Source organism: Hemicordylus capensis, chromosome 2, assembly GCF_027244095.1.
Source record: "Hemicordylus capensis ecotype Gifberg chromosome 2, rHemCap1.1.pri, whole genome shotgun sequence".
NCBI classification, from domain to species: Eukaryota; Metazoa; Chordata; class Lepidosauria; order Squamata; family Cordylidae; genus Hemicordylus; species Hemicordylus capensis.
The window spans coordinates 85,515,547-85,527,223 of NC_069658.1; the positions used below are offsets into that span (position 1 = coordinate 85,515,547).

The window sequence follows — 11,677 nt, forward strand, 5'->3', positions numbered from 1 at the left end:
GGAAGGGCGGTATACAAATCAAATAAATAAATAATTAATAATTAATTTAACTAAGCCCTTCTTCAAGTCACATCTTGTGGCAGAGAATTCCATAAATTAAGAACAAATATTTATAAACCACTTTTAAACAAAAGTTTCTTGTCCTATATAGGACTAGGACTTGTCCTCTATAAATTTAATTTTTGGTTTATTTTAAAATTCAAAACCCAATTTCAGGGTTTTTAATCACTGTAATTTTTAATTGTTGTTTTAAACTGTTTTTTAATGGTTATATTGTTTTTTTTAATTTGTTTTAGCTCTTTACTGTTTTAGTGGTGTGTTTTAATTGTAAACTTCCCTGAGCCATTTTGGAAGGGCGGTATACAAATCAAATAAATAAATAATTAATAATTAATTTAACTAAGCCCTTCTTCAAGTCACATCTTGTGGCAGAGAATTCCATAAATTAAGAACAAATATTTATAAACCACTTTTAAACAAAAGTTTCTAAAGCGATTCACATAGAGAAATAAATAAATACATATATACATACATAAGATGGCTCCCTGTCCCCAAAGGGCTCACAATCAAAAAATAAACAGCAGATAGATACCAGCAACAGTCACTTGGAGGTATTTTGCTGGGGGATGAAAGGGCCAGTTACTCACCCCGTTAAATAAAGAGAATCACATTTAAAAGGTGCCTCTTTGCCCAATTGGCCCAGCAAACAAAGCAGCTTTTGAATATAACTTTGCTGGCCATACAACAAAAAGCTGTTCAAACAGGAGAAAACAAGGGAAAGACCCACCTTTTTTTTTTTGTCTCCCTCAGGAAGGGAGAGGGGAAAGGGGGCCCAGTAAAAATGAATATGCAAAACTGACAGAAAGAACATACTCTGGAAAAGTAGAAAGAGTTAAAAACAGGATTAAAAAGATTAAGCAGCAAGATTTTTTATTTTTTAGTGAGCAAAGAAAAGCATCTCACAGATAGAGCTGTTGATCAATGTGGACAATGAAGAACCAAGGGAAGACAAACCACAAAGGGGGGGGGGCTCCCGCCATAAAGCAGGAGGGATTAAGAATACTGGAAGGTTCCTGACTGAGCTTCCTCACAGATGCAAAACCCACTGGTGTGACTGACAGACCACAATGAAGTGCATTCCCCTTACTGTGGTCCCAGTTTGGTTCAAGGCCCCTGTGGCTGCTAGTTCCTCCAGGAGGGGAACAACAACAAAAAAGCATCAAACTAAGGTTCAAACTGATCTGGTTCATACAATTGTTCAAATTTAGGTTTAATGAGGGTTACTGATATTAGCATGATTTTGTGAACTCACCAAGGTGTTTTATGGCCTGAGATCAGGGGCGTAACAATGCTGGAGTGGGCCCAGAGACAAAATTTTAAAATGGGCCCCTCGCTGATACAAGCACACACACTTTACAATATATAGTCATGTGACTTGCCTCTGGGGGGCCCCTCGAGGCGTGGGGGCCCCCAGGCAGCCGTCTCCCCTTGCCTAATAGTAGTTACGCCCCTGCCTGAGATTATTCTTATATTCCCTCTTTGGCATGGGCTCATTCAATCATGCTAATGTTGGTAACCCACATTAAACCTAGATTCAAACCATTGTGTGAACCAGACCATTGTTTTGCCTTAAGTGGGCTAAAAATTATACATGTAAATGAAGATTGGCCACAGACTCTGGGACAGAATGGCCATAAAAGTAGATTAATAGTAGTTTTTTTGTGCTTTCCCAGGCTGACAGTCTGAGCAGAGGAGAAGTGGGAAAGGAGGGGCTACTACTTTCTCCTCCAGTCATATTAATCATGCCCAAGATGATTTTTCATCTAAGGAGGGGAAGATACACAGTACGGCCTTTAGTTCCAAGTAAATCACAGCAGCCCTGTTTTTCTTAGCTTACAAGCTGGAAAAATGGCAGTTGAAATCCATCTGTGGCATGACCCAAAACCACTATCAGAAAGTGCAACTAGTGGTTTACCTGTATCTTGCTGGTCTGTTTTCCTGAAAGAGATGTAGTATTAATATACATAGAAATAAGCTGTAAAGCGGGGCTGGCAGAGCAAACTTGGACATATGTTGCCTAGAATAACTTTATTTTATTTTTCTTTAAAACAGACATTCTAAAACTTTGTTTCATTTTCCAGAGCCCTCTGCTGTTGATATTTGAAGTGGGAGTCAAAGCTATCGGCTTCAGGTGTAACTTGGCAACATCACTAATTCTGTGCTTTGGGAAAAGAACTTAGCAGACTACAAACCTTTGTACTTTTGCCTGGCATAAGCACGTCTTGTACTTTTTATTTCCCCCAAGTATTATTCCCAGCAACCATTCATCAAACTTCAAGACAAGAGCTACTTTTCACTGTAAAGCTAGCATGCCATTTTTAAACAGCTTCTTCTTTACATTTGCCTACAACTGGATACAAATGTCCTCACATGCTCATCGTGTTGCTAAACCAACAGGAGTCACGCGATAGTAACAAAAATAACCAAACAACCCACAGTGACTAAACAATCTGAAGAGGAGTACTCAGACCGCCAACTTAACTTCCACAATAAATTTATCTGATAAACATATCAGAGCCAAAGTGGCTTACACACTGTATATGACAAAGTGCATAAACATATATAACAAGAAGTATTCCCCCAGATGTATGTTACAACTGCCCATATAGGGATAAACAGTTCTTATCCTGTAGATGTATTAGTTCACAGTAGAAGTGCAAATCCCGTGGAATCCAGTGGGGAGGATGTTTCTCTTCTTAATTCAGGAATATGATGATACGTCTCCTTCTCCATATATTCCAAGTGGAGACAATCTGCGTAATTTAATCTTATGCTTTCAAAGCCAAATCCATGTGCAGTACAGCAAACGATATGCAATATTACAGATTTTCCGGATAGTAATCTGTTTCATAACTAATTGTTACTTCTTCAGATAAACCTAAACAAGAAAACAATGCATCACATCATAGAAGCTTTCCTGCCAAATACTGTTTCTCCCACATACAGATCCAACTCTAAACACTCACCATTTTAAGTATAAGCAATGTATGCTTACATTCTGTTACCGGCCTTATCTTACCACAGTGTTTAGACTAATACGCCTGTGGAGACATGCTTAGAATCTCTGCGCTCACCCCTCCTTTTTAAACTGATCCCCAATTAAGCACGCTAAGTTTTAATGACCCACAGCTGCGTCCTTTTACCAAATTAATCAGGTAGCTTCTTCTTTCTCTCCTGATTCTGTAAAACTCATGATAACAGCATCCATAGCTATTCCAAAGTAACTGTGTGCATTCCTCTTTCCTAATGTTCTCCCAAAAAACATGAAAGATCTTGATTGGTATTAAGACCTCCAACATAAGTCTTAAGCAGGTGTATGAAGAATGCCTCTTTCCTTAATAATGTAGTATTCATATCTTCATAGCTGAATCTTCGCGGTGTGTATTTAAACAGGACAAAAAATTTGAATTCATCACATGTATGTCCCTTTTCTAAAAAATGGGATACTATGGGTGACTCGCTATGACATGTCCTCACTCTAGATTTATGTTCCAAGATTCTAGATCTCACTTTACGTATACTCTTACCTATATACAGTTTGGGGCATGCACATTTAAGCGCATATACTACTCCCTTGGTATCACACATGGCAAAAAAGTCCAAGTTCCTTTTACTCCCTGTGTTAGGATCTATCACACTAATCATGCGTTCCGCTTGCGCACAAACTGAACATCTCCCACATGGATAAAAGCCTCTTAATCCCGAGTTCTGATCTCCTTTCTCCAGGGAGTCCGCCCTTGTCAAAAAGCTACCTAAATTCCTAGTCCTCCTATAAGCAAAGTGGGGGGGGGATTACTGCAACCTTCTATCCCCGAAACTAGATGCCAATGTTTTAGGATCATGCGCTGTATCTGATAAGAGAGAGGAGTGAACTCTGTGGTCCATATTACTCTGTTTTTCTTTTCTCTTATCTTATTATTCAATAAATCCTGTCTTCTTCTATATTTAGCTTTCTGGCGTGCCTCACATATGACATCCTCGGGATACCCCCGCTCTTGCAGCTGTCTAACCAAAGAAGCTGCTTCTTTTTCATATTGTCTTGCTACTGTGGAATTCCTCTAACCTTAGAAACTGGCCATATGGTAAATTACGCTTCAAATGGCTTGGATGGAATGAATGGAAGTGTAGCAATGTATTCTTATCACTAGGTTTTTCATATGCTTCAAATGCTACCTTTCTCTTTTGTGTTATTTTTACTATGGTATGCAGATAAAGTACCTGTTCCTTACGATGTTGGTATGTATATTGAATTCTAGGGTGTATTCCATTAAGCCAATCTACAAATTCACTCATTTTGTTTCCTGGTTTAAAGAGAATCAGTAAATCATCTATGTACCTTTTATAGTACACAATATTCACAAAAAATGGATTTACAGTAGGATTCAAAATGAATCTTGTCTCTAAATGTCCCATAAACAAATTAGCTCCACTAGGGGCAAATGCTGAACCCATGGATACACCACATGTCTGAATAAAGAATTGGTCCTTATATCTAAAGAAATTATTCTCCAAGACAATATCCACCAATTCCATAATGAAAAAAGTGGGTGGGTCCCAACTTTCCCTTTGTTCTAAATGTTGCTCAATAACCTGTCTCAATTCCTGTAGTAGAATGTTCGTATACAGGGATTTAAAATCCAATGTGGCTATAATGACACCCTCTTCTACAGTCATCCCTTCCATTTGGGCGATAAGATCTTATGTATCCCTCAGATATGAGGGCAATTTCATCACAAACGGCTTTATATAATGATCTATATAGACCGATAGGGGTTCCAATAAGGAATTACAAGCACTTATAATAGGTCTACCCACTGGTGGTCTTTGTGGCTTATGTATCTTGGGTAGCACATAAAAGATGGGGACCCTCGATGTTTTATTCAACAAGAATTCCATAGTGGAATCTGAAATATAGCCCATAATATTTGCCTCATTCAAAACCATTTTAATCAGGCCATAAACCTTCACAGTGGGATCACATGCAAGTGGTTTATAATTCACTATGTCCTGTAATTGTCTTACAACTTCCGCATTATAATCACTAGTGTTAATGATTACTATTCCTCCACCTTTATCTGCCTTTTTAATGGTAATTGTGGGGTCTTTACTCAGTCTCTGTAAGATTTCCCATCGTTTCCTCAAAAAATTAGAGTAAAACCTAGATTTATCTCTATACTCTTTTACAATAAGTTGCAAATCCTTCTCCACCTGCTCTGAAAAGACTGTGATATTTGGATTATCTATATTAGGCACAAATGAGGATTTCCTTTTGAAAGGATCTATAATCTCTCCCCTATTGCTGTCTCCAAAATGCTGTTTAAGTTTTAGAGTCCTGATCAACTTGTACAAATATATCCTAATATTGAAAGCTTTATACCGGTGTAGGCACGAAATCAGCCAGCATAGCATAGTGGTTAGTGTTGGACTAGAACCAGGAAGACCAGGAAGACCCAAGTTCAAATCCCCATTCAACCATGAAACTCACCGGGCCAGTCATGTATCTCTCAGCCTAACCTACCTCACAGGGTTGTTGTGAGGATCAAAATAACCATGTACACTGCTCAAGAGGAAGAGCAGGATATAAATGTAATAAACAAACAAATAATGGCCCAAACCAGCAACACTTATAGAGACAATGTATATTAGGCATAAATGGAAGAGGGGAACATAGGTGATTCTCAATCATATGAGAATGCAGAGTCTCATTTTCTTGTAAACAAAATTAAAAAAATTCTGACTGTTAAGAGATCTTTAGTAGTATGCATTCATTGACCTTCAATTATGTTGGAAGATTCAGCTCGTGCAATATGTCTCTCTCTTATCCCTTTTTTAGAATGTGAGCCCTTTTGGGACATGGAACCATCTTATTTATGTTTTAATTTTTCTATATAAGCTGCTTTGAACAGTTTTGTTGAAAATCATTATATAAATATGTGTAGTAATAGTAGTAGAGCCAGCGTGGTGTAGTGGTTAGAGTGCTGGACTAGGACCGTGGAGACCCAGGTTCAAATCCCCATTCAGCCATGAGACTAGCTGGGTAACTCTGGGCCAGTTACTTCTCTCTCAGCCTAACCTACTTCACAGGGTTGTTGTGAAAGAGAAATTCAAGTATGTAGTACACCGCTCTGGGCTCCTTGGAGGAAGAGCGGGATATAAATGTAATAATAATATATAAAATGGAGAAATAAGCCCCTGCATGGTCAATATTTGCACAACATAAGTGGAAAATTAGACATCACCAAGACCTGGCAATGGCTTAAGAATGGCAACTTGAAGAAAGAAACAGAGGGTTTAATACTGGCTGCAAAAGAACAGGCACTAAGAACAAATGCAATAAGAGCAAAAGTAGAAAAATCCACCACAAACAGCCTTTGTAAAGAAGCAGATGAAACAGTGGACCACCTAATCAGCTGTTGTCAAAAGATCGCACAGACTGACTACAAACAAAGGCATGACAAGGTAGCAGGGATGATACACTGGAACATCTGCAAAAAGTACAAGCTACCTGTAGCCAAAAATTGGTGGGACCATAAAACTGAAAAAGTTGAAGAAAATGAAGATGTAGAAATATTATGGGTTAAAATAATTGACTATAATCGATTATTTAAAATAATCGACATAGCAATACCAAGGGATAGCAGAATAGAAGAAAAAGAAATAGAAAAAATCACCAAATACAAAGATCTACAAATTGAAATTGAAAGGCTGTGGCAGAAAAAGACCAAAATAATCCCAGTGGTCATTGGCGCCCTGGGTGCAGTTCCAAAAGACCTTGAAGAGCACCTCAACACCATAGGGGTCACAGAAATTACCATCAGCCAATTACAAAAAGCAGCTTTACTGGGAACAGCCTATATTCTGCAACGATATCTACAACAACAACATTGACAATAAAATTCAGCCATTCTAGGTCCTTGGGAAGGACTCGATGTCTGGATAAAACAAACCAGTCAATAACACCTGTCTGACTGTGTAAACAAGAAATAATAATAATACAGCCTTTCCTAAAGGCTGTGTGGGTAAAATAAAATTGGTCATGTGTAGGCTATCAATTTATTTTAATAAACTGCGGCGGGCTGGAGAAAGGCAGGCCAGCTGGCGGGAGGAAGTGGTGGGCCAGCTGGCCGGAAGGCAAGAGAAGGTGGGTTGGAGGACGCGGCTGCTGGCAGGAGGTGGTGTGAGGTAGCGGGCCGGCCAGCCAGGAAAATAAGCACCGGAGAGGCGGGGGGTGGGGAGGGGGAGAGAGAATGGCTGCGGCAAACTAGAAGTGCAAATGCTCTGCGCCCGGCCCAGCTAGTTATAATTATTAAACCATTCTAATTATTAAACCATACTATGTTCACATAATTAGTTTAGTAATAATAAGACATGCTCCAAACTTTGCCTGAATGACTTGGATTAGATTTCTGCTATTCTGTTCTCTTTGTAAAACCTCTTTGTACAGTACAATGATCCAGTTACTTTTCATTTCAAGTCAAGTCAAGTCAAGTCAAGGGCCTTTTACTGTATCATCTGCTAGATGGTACAGAAACTAATCACACAGGGTTAGGGATACAGCCCTGGGTAGCCAAATTGGCCGCCCACATGACAGCCAGCTCCGTCACAGAGCAGGCCGGGGCTGTGGGGATCAGGGGCTGTGCAGCCCCCAGAAGTTCCAGGGTGCCCCACATGAGCGCGCAGGGCATGTTGTAGAGACCCCCAAGCCCGGAAGGCTGCTTGTAGCCTCCCGACGGGTGTCTCCTCATGTGTTGCCACACCGCAGAGCTGTACTGCGACAATACACGATCAGAAAACCCGGGTTAGCGGAGCATTCACTCTGCTAACCTGGGCTGAGAGGAGGGGTATTTAGGCGGGTATTTAAGGGGAGTGGTATTTAAGCCCTTGTCTAAGGGGAGGGCTCCGTAAGCGAGTTACCCACTTTGAGGACACCAGGCTTGCCTGCGAACCTGGTGGTTCTCACTCTCACCAGAAAGCGGGCTAGGGTACCTTAGCCCACTTTTTGGCAATTGTGAGAATCGCCTCAATGAGTTACATACATCTTTGCTCAACTATCACTCTGTGGCTAAAATATATTTTTTAAAATAAAATAATAATGAGCTAGTTTACCTCATTCAAACATATATACACAATAAAATCAGTACTGAAACTGCAACCCTATTACTTCTGTCAAAATTGTGGATGTTTGCAATAAACTTTGTTGGAGTGTTTTCAGCATTTGATTTCAGTGTGTGAATATCTGACAATTGTGCAAAGTGACATGCTACCTTGCTCCTATCCTCCAGTCATTTGAGCAGCTAAAATGAAGGCAGCCAAAGTCTTAAGTACTAATCAAATGACTGGAGGATAGATAGGCCAAGGTAGCATGTCTTCCAGGACCAGAATTGGTGGGAAACTGGCAAGGCAGCACCCTCACCCTGTGGACTGTGCTGAAGTGAGTCTGCTCGATTAGGGATGTGCAGATGGTTCAGCAGCAAAATGTTCGACTTGAAACAGGCTGCTTTGAGAGAAGCTTTAAACAAAGGGCCCATTTCAAGCTCGGAGCAGAAGAACCCTGTTTTGGGCAAAATGTGATGTTCTTAGCACTATTTTAGAGGTCTGTTTTTCCCTTGCTGATTCATATTCTTGCACTGGCTTCCGATTGGCTTCTCATCTCCTTGCTTCTTGGATTTACCTATACAGATACTACTGCTAACATACCCAGCGATTGGGGCCTTGCTGTAATAATTCCTCTTTATAAAAAAGGTAGGCGTTAGGACACAGCCAACTATTGTCCTATTAGCTTACAATGTTATTAGTAAAATTTATGTGAGGCATCTTTTGATAAAACTTCTAGACTGGTCTGAGGCAAATAACATTTTAGCTATCGAGCAGGCAGGCTTTCGGGAGGGTCGTTCCACCACAGAACGTGCTTTTACCCTTCAATTTCTGGCAGAGAAGTACTCTAGGTTCCCAGGTTCAGCACTTTATGTAGCATTCATTGATCTTAAAGCTGCATTTGTTTCAGTTTCTAGAGAGAGACTGTGGTCTAAACTGGAAGCTCTTAGCATAGACAAAAGATTACACAAACTTATTGTTAGTTTGCATAAGCATACTTATTTGAAAGTTCGTTATGGCCCAACTGGACAGTTAACATCAGAAATTCCATCTTTTAGAGAAGTACATCAGGGCTGTATACTTGCTCCTGTTCTGTTTAACATCTATGTTAATTCGGTGATCTCTTGTTTGTCCACCCTTTCTATTCATCCACCTAAGCTAGCCGATAGGCATGTCTTCATATTATTATATGCGGATGACATGGCTATTATGTCGCAGACACCTGTAGGCCTTAAGCATGCCTTAGACTGTTTTCATCGTTTTGTAACCAAGAGTCTATTGAAATAAACTATAGTAAAACTAAAGTCTTAGTGTTTGCTAAGCGAGCTAGACGTTATAATTGGTCCATACAAGGACACAAGATTGAGCAGGCTAATTCCTTTAAATATCTAGGAATTACGTTTCACTCTGTTGGCTCTAGAAATGCCCATTTTAACTCCATCAGGCAGTATGCTCAATTGGTCATAAATAAGATTAAATCTTACCATTTTATACATGGTGCTGCTTTTATACCTGCTACAGTGAGACTTTATACAGCCAAAGTACTGCCTTTGCAGTACCTATGGAGCCCAACTGGGACCTGCAAGTAATTTTGCCCTACTTGAGGCTATCCAGACTAAGTTTATTAGATGCATTTTGCAGGTACTGTGTTGTGCTCCTAATGCTTTCATCAGAAGAGAAGTTGGGCTTATTAGGCTGGAATCTTTATACTGGTGCTGTATTTTTCAGTTTAGGTTAAAACTGAGTTTTGGACAGGCCGGCTTAGCCTCTTTGGCTATGAATGATGGTTTTAATTCAAGCTGGAAACGAGCTGTGTTGAGAAAATTTTCGGGTTTTGGCCTCTCCGTAGACGATTTGCATACTGTAGGATTTGAGCAAGCCAGGAAGCTAGTTAAGAAACATGTTTTGGATATAGAAGTTCAACAAGAAGGTGCATGGATCAAGCAGGATTTATACTTCAGGAGTCAAGCTATTAATCTTAAACCAGCTAAGTACTTTGATGTGGTGCTTGTCCCTAAATTTAGACAAGCCCTCACTTTAGCACGTTTAAATGTTCTTCCTACAGCAGTATAGGAAGGCAGGTTTAAGGGAGTTCTGCTATTTTTACGACTTTGCCCATGTGGCAAAGGGGTTATAGAATCCACCTCGCATGTTATTCTTTATTGTGATTTTTATAGTGAACCCCATTTAAGACGTATATCTCCTATGTTAGATAATTTGCCTGGCCGGTCTGATGAATTTTATTTAAATTATCTTTTAACTAATGTGGACACTGATATTATCTCTGTTATGGCCAGGTTCTGTTATATTATTTGTAAAATACGTACTGGTATATTGTAAATGTTGGCTGGTCAATGACCAAATAAACTTATCTTATCTCTTACCTTATCTCTCTCCTTGCTTCTTGGTTGGCTTATCATGATACAAATCATCTGTTGTCATTGGCAACTGTGCCCCCATTGACTGGGCGGGGGGAGGAAGAGGGCAACAAAAGGAGAAAATTTCAAATGAAAAATGTATTCAAAGGGACTGGGAGGCAAAGAGAGAACTCTTATACCGTGCCTCTCTTGAAGAAGAGGATACACCAGGAGGAAGGTTTGATTTTGTGGTTTTCTTTTCTCAGCACTGAATATAATATGCTGTGCTACTGCTGCTATAGCTCTCTGGTTTTGCCGGATTTCAGATTGATAAAGGCAGAACATAGGTGCCTGCCTTCCCTGAGTTGTGGTTTGGTTTGTGAGATAGTGTTGTGGCAAGAAATTGACAGTGTGTAATGTATCTTGGTGATTGCTGTAATGGCCTCCATGTCTGGCATAGCTTGTGCTTCACTCACTGCTGTGGTCTGCTCTGCAATCTGCACTGCAAGGTGTGCTCAGTCAAAATGTGGCTGAAGTAGCTCAAGAGGAGCTTATGGGTATGCATGCTGCTAAGTAAGGTTGCTGTTGCTATGCTAGAAAGTAACTTAAGGAGTCATAACTGTTTGTGAAAGAGCAACTTGTGCCAAAGATTACTGCAGCACAGGCACTGTGGCTGGCAGTGGATTCTGTGTCAGGGATTCTGTTTTGGCCATTTTTGGACTGTGTTTGAAATCTGTGTTCTGCGTTGGGAGGGACAGATTCCCATTTACTGTGTGCTTCTGTTGTGTTTTTCAAGGCAGGGTTGCAAAATTGCAATTTGCAATGCAAAACTTGTGTGCAGTGCACTCAAGAGTTCAGTTTGTTCCGGCCATAGGGAACAATGGGGAAACATGAAAGACCCAATTGTTCCCTACAGGTAGCTCCTAGGGACACCAAAGTGGGTTGTTTGGTAGGTCATGATGGGTGCTACCTACCACCTAACCAACACACAGAAGAAATGGGCAAGTGGGCAATTTTTAATCTTTCCCCCATAGGATCCTATGGGGGTTTTGAGGAAAGTTTTTTTTTTTTTTTAAAAAAATTAGTGTTTGTGCACATCCCTATGCTGCACCCCATCCAAACCACTGTGCCACTCAGAGGAATGTGCAAGTCAACAAGTGAGCCTG

The 11,677-nt window shown here is 40.2% G+C and overlaps 1 long non-coding RNA gene across 1 annotated transcript; it reads right to left on the bottom strand.

Moving 5' to 3' along the window:
- Positions 1-913: 913 nt before the first annotated feature.
- On the bottom strand, positions 914-10,532 carry LOC128345508 (uncharacterized). The gene is made up of 2 exons (XR_008316500.1): positions 3,027-10,532; positions 914-2,938 (listed from the first exon to the last, which is right to left on the bottom strand). It is a non-coding gene; the product is annotated as an uncharacterized LOC128345508 (long non-coding RNA).
- Positions 10,533-11,677: the final 1,145 nt, after the last annotated feature.